This window comes from Salvelinus namaycush, chromosome 22, assembly GCF_016432855.1.
Source record: "Salvelinus namaycush isolate Seneca chromosome 22, SaNama_1.0, whole genome shotgun sequence".
Taxonomy (NCBI): Eukaryota; Metazoa; Chordata; class Actinopteri; order Salmoniformes; family Salmonidae; genus Salvelinus; species Salvelinus namaycush.
Window position 1 is genome coordinate 2,665,025 of NC_052328.1, and position 12,384 is coordinate 2,677,408.

Here is a 12,384-nt window from a genome sequence, read left to right on the forward strand (position 1 = left end):
CCACAGCAGCAACCAGGGTCAACGGTCTGCTCAAGGGTACATCAACAGATCTCCCACAAGGTCAAAAAAAACGGTACAGCTGGTTACCAGCTACCACCAATTTATCAGAGCTAATGGTGAGTAGAGACCAGAGAAGGCTCGGCCTCAGACTCCGACTTGCTGCTTAATGGGGAAAACCGGTTAAAGGTTTCTGTCGGCTGAATGAGCGACACCGGTTGAGCATTCCCCTCCAGAAGCCATGAGAAAGTTGTCCGGCTGCGGGGACTGTGCGAGGGGATTTGTACTAATGTTACTATCTGTACTTACTGGTGGCACAGACGCTGTTTCTTCCTTTCCTACACTGAAATTACCCTTGCCTAACGATTGCGTCTGAAGCTGGGCTTGCAGCCCAGCTATCCTCGCCGTAAGGCGATCGTTCTCCTGTATATTATGAGTACAGCTACTGCAATTAGAAGGCATCATGTTAATGTTACTACTTAGCTTCGGCTGTTGAAGGTGCTGACGAACCATGTCCAGATAAAGCGTCCGGAGTGAAAAAGTTGAGTGAGGGAAAAACAAAAAATGTAAACGGTAATTAAAAAGTTAAAACCGTAAAGTTGTCAGGTAGCAAAGTAAGGTTGGCAACAAAATGCACAGCAACACGTAAACAAGTCTGCAAGTTGTGACCGGAAATGTAGACAAGTGTAATAAATACCATTTAAAATAACACAAGCATATTGCTATTACATTGTTATAACTAACTTCTTTCTAAGCAGGGTTTCTCACACACCCAAAGACAGATGGCTGGCACAGACCTTTTATAAACACTGATAAGGAAAGGCCTTGATCAAAAGAGTGCTTGGGTCCGCATTTCACGAAATAATGAGACACACACATAACCAAGGACAGAGGGCTGACTACGCACACACAAAATCTCCTGCTTAGCTGAACATTTGATAACAAAGAACTTTTGCTATAAGACTCAGAAGGATGACGCCCAGCTCATCAGGACCAATCTGAGAAGACAACAACCTGTCCAGAACCAACCAAAGGACCAGAACTTCCAGACTCAACCTACTTTCTGTGTTGTATAAAATGTCTATACATTCTGTTATCTGGGCTTTTTTCTGGAGGTTCTCTATGAGCCGAAGGAACGAGACCGTATACGCTTGTACCAGATATCTTCACTCTGAATAAAACTGTCACTTGTCATACAATTTACCACCTTGTCCGAATCGATCCTTGACCGGCTCACCCTTCTCCATATCCAATTATCAACAGAAACTTGGTAGCAGAGGATGGTTATCTAGATACCCGGTCCAGAGTGGTTGATGTGGATGTGAGGGGGCGAGTTGGTGGAAGGACGGTTCGCGGAGGACAGGTGAAATCTTTGGGGGGAGGTCAACAATTCTGCTCAGCTCGGGAAACTGATCTTCTGGTCGACCAATAAACAAGGTAAGCAAGACCTGTTAAATCAAACTTTGCATATTGTCGTATAGTCTATCCAAATTTTGATCAGTACTACCGAGTGTGAGTATGGATTCTTGAGTAAATTTACATATATAAATGACATGGGAACGACAGTGAAGTGAACATATGTGGGAATAATTTGTAAGTATTAAGATCTATTCATATAGTCCGGCTGTGACCGGTGAGGAATAGGCTTAATTTGTGTTAAAAGTGCTATTCATATAGTTCGGCTGTGACCGATGAGGAATAGGCTTAATTTGTGTTAAAAGTGCTATTCATATAGTTCGGCTGTGACCGATGAGGAATAGGCTTAATTTGTGTTAAAAGTGCTATTCATATAGTTCGGCTGTGACCGATGAGGAATAGGCTTAATTTGTGTTAAAAGTGCTATTCATATAGTTCGGCTGTGACCGATGAGGAATAGGCTTAATTTGTGTTAAAAGTGCTATTCATATAGTTCGGCTGTGACCGATGAGGAATAGGCTTAATTTGTGTTAAAAGTGCTATTCATATAGTTCGGCTGTGACCAATGAGGAATAGGCTTAATTTGTGATAAAAAGAACTATTCGTATAGTCCGGCTGTGTCCGGTGAGGAATATAGTAAGCACTATTCAATAGTCCGGCTATTCAGTCGGTGAAGGGTAGGCTTAAAATTGGGATAGGGATTATTCAATAGTCCGGCTATTCAGCCGGTGAAGGATAGGCTTGTTCCATCCCCATCCATATAGTCCGGCTGTGACCGGTGAGGAGTGGGGTAAAGTTTGTCAAGACCTATTCATATAGTCCGGCTGTGACCGGTGAGGAGTAGGCTAGACTTATTCAATAGTCCGGGCGATTGTCCGGTGAAGAATAGTCTATTTGTGTTTGTAGGCGCCAGGTTAAAAAATGTTCAATGTTTAAGTGTAATGTTTCCAATGTCTAAAGTCTAAGTGTTCAACGTCTAAAGGGTAATGTTCATAGTGGGAAAAATGTAAATGTTTAATGTATACATGTAAAAAATTATTGGTGTTGGTTTAATTAAACTGAGAAAGAATATTATTAGGACTGAGAAATTTTGCACGTTCCACAACGCCTGATAAACAAACGATACATAGAAAAATTAAATTCCGAGTGTACGAGGGAGGAGCTCTGAGTTAAGGCAGAGTACTTGTCTCCAGGGATACATTGCTGGATTTTATCCAGTGACGGGCTAAGTACAGTCGGATAGTCAAACATATACACTGATATACGCACACACATTACCAAAACTATTCTGTAATAAATTCCACTGCATTAAAATAAAATATGACGACCCCAAATACTCCAAAGCTAAAATTTAACGATTTTCTAGATCAGAAAGTACAGGACAGGTCAGGGGGAAAAGAACAGTGGAAGTCGATAAGGAAGGTTTGGGAAGGGTTGAAGTTGAAGTGGACACAGGCAGGTTATCTAGGAGGGGGACCACCAAGTAGGGCCCAACTGAGTACGATGGAAGGTGGACTGAGAGAGGGAGTGCAACAGGCTAGGGACAGGGAGGTAGAACTGAACAAAAAGCATGTGTTTAAAAAGGAAGGGACTAAAGAACGAGAGAGAGCAGAAGCAGAACTGAAAATAGGTACTTGGGCTGTGGAGGAGGCGAGGAGAATACAACTGAACAAAAAAACGGAAATGATGGGGGTAGTATCTAGCACAGAAGAGGGGGAGTCGATGGAGGCTACACAAGGGAGCAGCGGACCGCCCTCGGCGCCGCCTACACATGGTTCTCTGTACCCTCCACTACCAGCAGAGGTCACCAATCCCCCACCATACACCCCAGCCATGCATTCGATCCTGACGCCCAGTCTACAGGCCCCTGTCTTCGTGGTGCAGGGTGGGAAACTGGAGGGGAGAATGGAACTTGATCTGGAAGGGGGAACCCTGCTGTGTGAGGATGTCGAAGGCATAGGCACAAGATACCATTCCACTCCAAGATGTCCGGATGCATCACAACCACCATGTCTCAGTGATCGGTATTTGAGGAGTGCATCATTACCAAAGGAGGGAGACCTCATCTGTTTAAATGACAGGGTTCCCCAACCAAGGGGGCACATCAGCTGCCTGAATGAATCCCAAGAACAAAGTGGAGGACCAAGAGACAGAACGTTGCCACTCTTTTCTCCAGGGACCTCACATGGAACCTCATCATTGGGATCGTGGTCCCAAAGAAAGGAATATGAAAACGATTCAAGTATGTTACATGTCCGAGGGGAATACCGCTGCCCCCTTCCAAACCAGCCTGAAGAAAAGGGAGAAGGAGAGGACGTGACTGCTGGGGAGATGTGGAAAGGAACCAGACGACATGAAGTCGAACCAGGTGAAGAAGGGCCTTACCAACTAGAGGGAATATTTGTGGGAAAGTCTACTAACCTAAATGACCTGATTAACCAAAGAGACCTGGAGAGAAGGGGAGCAGATAGCCAAAGGGAAACTGGGCCAAGGCGATCAACACGTCTGGTTGAAAAGAAAGAGAGACAACAAAGAGCCGAGGAGGATCTGGAAGTGTATGCTGCAGCCCAAATGCCACTCAGAATGGGAGCTACTGGAAGGAACGAAGAGTATGTGGCATGGAAGATGCAGGACTTGACTGCCCTCATGGAGGCCTTGCCCAGCCTCCATGGAGGGGCCTCCGCCTGGCTGCTCCAACTACAGACATTGACATCAGGAGTCAGAATGGCTCTTGCTGACATGCCCTTTTGGCTAGAGCAACCGACCATACCACCATGTCTGTCTTGATACGTTGATGATCTGTTACTGGGGGCTCCCACTTCAGATCTCTGCCTGGAAATGACTAAAACTCTGCTGGACTTCCTGGCTGCCAAAGGATACAAAGTCAAAATGGCTAAAGTTCAGGCATGCAGGCGCACTGTTCTGTTCCTGGGGAGGGAAATCTCAGGAGAGGGAGCAGGGCTCTCAAAATCACACAGAGACTCTATTCTACATCATCCAAGACCTACCACTGTTGCAGGAATGTTGTCCTTCTTGGGTCTGACTGGTTACAGCCGTACTCATATCCCAGACTACACTTCAAGAACTGAACCATTAAGGGAGATAGTCCGGGAAGCTGGCCCAAGAAACCTACATGCCTCACTGGTATGGACTCCTGAGGCATCCACAGCATTTGGCCTGCTGAAAACTGACTTATCTGTTGCTGCTGCACTAACCTCACCTGACTATGGAAAAGTCTTCCATTTGGATGTTTCTGAAAGGGAGGGATTTACATCCTCTATCCTTTTTCAGAAACAAGAGGGGGAGAGAAGAGTACTGATGTATCATTCCGCCAAGCTTGATCACATTGAAACAGGGCAAACCACGTGCTCCAGGTATGTGGCTGCAGTGGCAAAAGCCATTGAAAAAACTGCCCACCTGGTGATGTGCCACAAGATGGAGATTCACACTCACCATGGCGTTGCAGCATATCTAACGGCCAAGGAATTTACCTTCAGCGCGGAAAGAAAAAACAAAATTCAGAACAAATGTACTCAGTCTCACATCACGTTTGTTAACACAGACAAAAACATGGCTGATGCACTCAACACAGAAGAAGGACTGGCACACTCCTGCGAGGAAAGAGCAGCACAAGAACTCAAGCTGAGACCTGATTTGGGAAATGAGCCCATAATCCTACCTGACTTGTGGCTGTATACTGACGGCTGCTGTTACAGAGGACCTGATGGGAACATTGCGGCCTATGCAGTAGTACAACAGTTTCAGGACAAAACCCATGCCACCCTGGAATCAGGAATTATACCTCAGCCTGCATCTGCCCAGTTGGCTGAAATCATTGGACTGACCCAAGCTCTAGAAAAAGCAGAAGGAAAGACGGTAAACATATACACTGATTCGGCCTACGCTCATGGAGCAGTACACACCGATGGACCCCAATGGGTCAGACGCAACTTCACCACCACAGGGAATCTACCAATCAAGCACAAGTCCCAAATGGAGCAACTGATAAAAGCTGTATCCCTACCAAAAAAGGTGGCCATCATGAAGTGCAGAGGTCACCAGGTCCTCAATAGCAGAATCAGCAAAGGGAATGATGCTGCAGATCAAGCTGCCAAGAAGGCAGGTGGCTACACCCCGAAGCAGATGGTGTTGCAGGTACCCCCTGTACAGACTGAATTGACGAACCAACACATAAAAGAACTACAACTCACAGCGGGACCATATGAACATTCGGTCTGGGGACAGAAGGGGGCCACCAAAGGACCTGATGAACTGTGGAGATGCCATGATGGCAGACTGGTGGCCCCAGCAAATCTTTGTCCTGAACTGATAAGAGAGGCCCATGGGCCCACCCATGAGGGGAAACTTAAGACTTTGCAGAAGGTTTCCCACATTTGGTGGCATCCTTTTATGAAGGACATGACAGATTTGTTCTGCGATAGTTGTGACACTTGTGGAAGTCACAATCCAAAGAAACCCTATCAAACTCCAATGGGGTCCTACCCAGTGCCGAACGCATGTTTCCAAGATATCAGTATAGACTATACAGATATGGGAGCAGACAATGTGAAAGGTGGAAAGAGATATCTGCTAGTGATGGTAGACAGGTTTTCCAAATGGGTAGAAGCTATTCCAACAGCCAAGGAGGATGGGAAGTCTGTCATTAAGTGGTTACAGACTGAGCTCATACCAAGATATGGGGTCCCTAGACAAATCAGATCCGACAATGGGTCCCACTTTTCAAACCAACACCTGAGACAGGTGGAGGAAAGGTTCGGCATTGTGCACAAGTTTGGTTCTGTGTATAAGCCGCAATCTCAAGGCCTTGTGGAACGCTGCAACCAAACTTTGAAAGCTAAGATAGCTAAGGTGTGTGCAGGTTCAAAATTGACGTGGGTGGAAGCCCTGCCCCTTGCGTTGATGGCCATGAGGTCCTCACCAGGAGCAGGGACACATCTTTCACCCCATGAGATAATGACAGGAAGAGTTATGCCAGGTCCACCAAGAGAGGGAGGTCATATGCCCCCTCTTGATGTACACCAGATAGGTATGTCTGATTATGTAAGAAAATTGACGGAACTGTCTGCAGCTCTCTCCAAACAGATACACAGAGTCCAAGACGGGGAGCTGTCGGGAGATCCAGAACCACCGAAGGTAAAGGTTGGTGACTGGGTAAGGATCAAGGTCCACAAGAGAAAGTGGCAAGATCCCAGGTGGACTGGACCGTACGAAGTGAAGGAGGTTACTTCACACTCAGTCCAGGTCAAAGGTAAATTAGGCGCACCTTGGCACCACTTGACACATTGTACACCAGCACCAACTCCTTCCAGAACCCTGACTGAAGTCAGAAGTGATTTAATCACATTAATTTCGGATCAAATACTTGACACCCACACTATCTGAATATGTGGAGGAGACTCCCATCTTCAGATACCGGAGGGGATAGACAGAGGAGGAGGAACAGACCACCATGGGAAAGGTTGGGGTGCTCTGCTCCACTCTTTGTTTTGCTGGCTATAACTACTGGGGTTACCCTAGGAATCATACTCTGGTCAGTACAGCACATAACACAGACATCCAGTACACCCACTAGTAAACCTAACGACACATTCAATGCCACAACCACACATCCGACCAACCTGCACTCCGACACATTGAGGCCAGATCAGAATGTAAGCCACAGCCACCACATACATAAACGACAAGTGACCTCTACCACCTCCTACTGTAAAGTCAAACAAAAAAAAAGCACAACATTATGTGTACCCGCTAATGTGACCACCACCATTACACTGTCTTGGGGGTATTTGGGAAAAGCTAGGAATGGCCTGGGAGGGCATGCTCTGGAATACACCAGATTTAACTGGTATATGACAAAAGGGGGGTTTCAGGAGTGGTCATGGAAGAGCCTGGTCGCTGAGACTGGTCCTGACTGGTCCAGTTATTCATCAGGGCAAGCAGTTCTTATCTGGCGACAAAGATTGTCACTGACTAGGACTGGATTACATAATTGGGGTCTAACACTAATTATTCGACCAGGTACTGGGACGGGTTGTCAGGATTTTATACTGGCACCACATGTAGATTCTAGCGAGGATCTACTCTACTGGCCAGTAAAAATCTGTATTACACAGCAGGCTCAGCCCTCTGCTATTACTGACCGGTTTACCGTTTTAACATCTAAGGGGAAGGGCGATTGGGGTCCTATTAATATGGTCACCACTCATACCACCCCTGATGATACCATTCTTACTGCCACCGGAATCTCAGGTTTCTATAACAATTGGCTACTATTGACCGAACAAGCAGCTAACATGACCCGGCAAAGCTGCGTAGTTTGCATGGGAGCTAGGCCATTGCTCCGCATAGTCCCAGCCGCTATTAGCGGAGACTGTCTATTGCCCCTTATGGACAAAGACAACCCACCTGAGAAGTGTTCACAGTGGGACACTGTTTATCCGGTAGTCACCACGGTGGTCAAGAAACCGATATTCTCCTCCAGTGTGGCTAGAGCTAACTTTACATGCATAAACATAACAGGTGGAGGGACATTGTTGGGTAAGCTCCCTGATAGTTGGTGCTGGTACACTCACATGCTTACGGCAATTTTTAAACCAGTGCCTAGAGCTGATGTGTGGTGGTGGTGTGGGGGAACTAGTCTGTTGGACAGACTTCCCCACAATGCCACGGGTACCTGCGCACTTGTAACTCTTCTGTTGCCCATCTCTGTTTACCCCATAGGCGTCCGAGATCTGCTCACCCGTATACAAGCTCTGGGTCCTGAATATTGGCCTATCAGGACCAAGCGCACGGTGGGCCCTGCTGCTGGGGACCCAACGTACATTGATGCAATTGGAGTCCCCAGGGGGGTACCAGATGAGTATAAACTGGTTGACCAAGTAGCCGCGGGTTTTGAATCATCATTTTGCTGGTGGTGCACCATTAATAAAAATGTTGACAGGATTAACTATATCCATTTTTAATGTCCAAAAACTAGGCAATTGGACCCAGCAAGGCTTTGAGGCGGTACATGGCCAATTGGAGGCTACCAGCTTGATGGCCTTCCAAAACCGCATTGCAGTAGACATGCTACTCTCTGAGAAGGGAGGTGTATGCTCTATGTTTGGTGAACAGTGTTGCACCTTTATACCTAACAACACCGCCACTGATGGTAGTCTGACCATTGCCTTAGAAGGCTTGAGGACTCTTAATGGTAAGATGAAATCCCATTCTGGTGTAGACACCTCCATGTGGGATTCCTGGATGGATGCTTTTGGGAAATATAAAACCCTGGTGTCCTCAATTTTGGTTTCTATCTCAGTGTTTGCAGCCATTTTGGTTTTGTGTGGTTGCTGTTGCATACCATGCATTCGTTCACTCACCACTAGGGTCATATCTAAAGCCATTGACCCAACAAGCCCTTCCCAGATGTTTCCTCTTTTAGGGGATGAAGGCCCTCCATCTTTTGAGGACAACAACATGCCTGCTGCTTTTACCTTTTTCTAGTTTATGTCACGTCTCTTAGGAGACGTGAAGAGAGGGCATATGAAACTTTCTCTTCAAGAAAGTTTCTGCATATAATACTCCTGCTTGATCCCATGTTTATGTCACGTCTCTTAGGAGACGTGAAGAGAGGGAATCAAAACTTTCTCTCTGAGAAAGTTTCCCTGGTTGTTTACTTTTGCTTTTCTTACTTTTACCTAGTTTATGTCACGTCTCTTTGGAGACGTGAAGAGAGGGAATCAAAACTTTCTCTCTGAGAAAGTTTCCCTGGTTGTTTACTTTTGCTTTTCTTACTTTTACCTAGTTTATGTCACGTCTCTTTGGAGACGTGAAGAGAGGGATTTGTAATAAATACCATTTAAAATAACACAAGCATATTGCTATTACATTGTTATAACTAACTTCTTTCTAAGCAGGGTTTCTCACACACCCAAAGACAGATGGCTGGCACAGACCTTTTATAAACACTGATAAGGAAAGGCCTTGATCAAAAGAGTGCTTGGGTCCGCATTTCACGAAATAATGAGACACACACATAACCAAGGACAGAGGGCTGACTACGCACACACAAAATCTCCTGCTTAGCTGAACATTTGATAACAAAGAACTTTTGCTATAAGACTCAGAAGGATGACGCCCAGCTCATCAGGACCAATCTGAGAAGACAACAACCTGTCCAGAACCAACCAAAGGACCAGAACTTCCAGACTCAACCTACTTTCTGTGTTGTATAAAATGTCTATACATTCTGTTATCTGGGCTTTTTTCTGGAGGTTCTCTATGAGCCGAAGGAACGAGACCGTATACGCTTGTACCAGATATCTTCACTCTGAATAAAACTGTCACTTGTCATACAATTTACCACCTTGTCCGAATCGATCCTTGACCGGCTCACCCTTCTCCATATCCAATTATCAACACAAGCAATAAAGAAAAAAATTCATATCAATGGGAGTTTGTCAATCCAAACTTTAGATTAGTGCCAAATTATACATTAAATAAAGGTTATTATTGCCACCATAAAAGGTAAATGGAGGGCGTTTTTTTGTATCCATCATGCACAACCCACGTGGAATTCCTAGACTCCAGCAGCTTTTGGAACTGCAGATCTGCGGTCAGGAACGTTGAGTTCCACAAAGTTTGCTGCTTCAGTGTCTTTAGATATTTTTGTCAGATGTTACTATGGAATACTGAAGTATAATTACGAGCATTTCATAAGTGTCAAAGGCTTTTATTGACAATTACATGAAGTTGATGCAAAGAGTCAATATTTGCAGTGTTGACCCTTCTTTTTCAAGACCTCTGCAATCCGCCCTGGCATGCTGTCAATTAACTTCTGGGCCACATCCTGACTGATGGCAGCCTATTCTTGCATAATCAATGCTTGGAGTTTGTCAGAATTTGTGGGGTTTTGTTTGTCCACGCGCCACTTGAGGATTGACCACAAGTTCTCAATGGGATTAAGGTCTCGGGAGTTTCCTGGCCATGGACCCAAAATATCAATGTTATGTTCCCCGAACCACTTAGTTATCACTTTTGCCTTATGGCAAGGTGCTCCATTATGCTGGAAAAGGCATTGTTCATCACCAAACTGTTCCTGGATGGTTGGGAGAAGTTGCTCTCGGAGGATGTGTTGGTACCATCCTTTATTCATGGCTGTATTCTTAGGCAAAAGGGGGGATTCCCTTGGCTGAGAAGCAACCCCACACATGAATGGTCTCAGGATGCTTTACTGTTGGCATGACACAGGACTGACGGTAGCGCTCACCTTGTCTTCTCGGACAAGCTTTTTTCCGGATGCCCCAAACAATCGGAAAGGGGATTCATCAGAGAAAATGACTTTACCCCAGTCCTCAGCAGTCCAATCCCTGTACTTTTTTGCAGAATATCAGTCTGTCCCTGATGTTGTTCCTGGAGAGAAGTGGCTTCTTTGCTGCCCTTCTTGACACCAGGCCATCCTCCAAAAGTCTTTGCCTCACTGTGCGTGCAGATGCACTCACACCTGCCTGCTGCCATTCCTGAGCAAGCTGTGTACTGGTGGTGCCCTGATCCCGCAGCTGAATCAACTTTAGGAGACGGTCCTGGCGCTTGGACTTTCTTGGGCGCCCTGAAGCCTTCTTCACAACAATTGAACCGCTCTCCTTGAAGTTCTAGATGATCCGATAAATGGTTGATTTAGGTGCAATTTTACTGGCAGCAATATCCTTGCCTGTGAAGCCCTTTTTGTGCAAAGCAATGATGACGGCACCTGTTTCCTTGCAGGTAACCATGGCTGACAGAGGAAGAACAATGATTCCAAGCACCACCCTCCTTTTGAAGCTTCCAGTCTGTTATTCGAACTCAATCAGCATGACAGAGTGATCTCCAGCCTTGTCCTCGTCAACACTCACACCTGTGTTAACGAGAGAATCACTGACATGATGTCAACTGGTCCTTTTGTGGCAGGGCTGAAATGCAGTGGAAATGTTTTTGGGGGGATTCGGTTCATTTGCATGGCAAAGAGGGACTTTGCAATTAATTGAAATTCATCTGATCACTCTTCATAACATTCTGGAGTATATGCAAATTGCCATCATACAAACTGAGGCAGCAGACTTTGTGAAAATATATATTTGTGTCATTCTCAAAACTTTTGGCCACGACTGTACATTAGGGGAAAAAAACGTGCCATCTAGAACCTTAAAGGGTTCTTTGTCTGTCCCCATAGGAGAACCCTTTCAATAACCCCTTTAAGTTGCAGGTAGAACTCTTCTACATCGACCTCGAGTTTGATGAGGACCTGAGTATGGCCCGCGTCGACACCATCACCCCCCTCATACAACTTCTTCAGAGGTCAAGGAGAGACAGAAACTACCCCAACCCTGGATACAGGCTGACTTCACTACACAGTTTAAGATTGGCTTCATTTTGTCGGCCATTTTAAAGACATTTTGCTGCTACTCCTCAGAGCTGCTGAGAGAAGGTCCTATATATGCAGCACGTATTCAATCCATATATTGAACAAACGTTTTGTGAAAATATTGTCCTTGCCATGAATTATCAGTTATCATCAAGTGTCTTTCTGTACAGACTGTACAGTGTTCAACAAAAATCAATATTAGGATTAATGAGCAAGCTAATTGTTTTGTTATCGTGATTTTGTGAGCACTAATCCGACTATTCTATTTTCCTCATGAAAGGTACATTTATCCATCTGAACATTCCAAAAGCCTGTTGCCTGTTTATAATCAAAATGAAATCATATCAAATTGTATTTGTCACATGCACCGAACACAACAGGTACCGAACACCTTACCGTGAAATGCTTACTTACAAGCACTTAACCAACAATGCAGTTCAAGAAATAGAGTTAAGAAAACACTTACTAAATTAACTAATTACAAATAAAAACAATAAAAGTACTGAGTCAATGTGCGGGGGTAAAGGTTAGTCGAGGTCATTTGTAAAGTGACTATGCGTAGATAATAA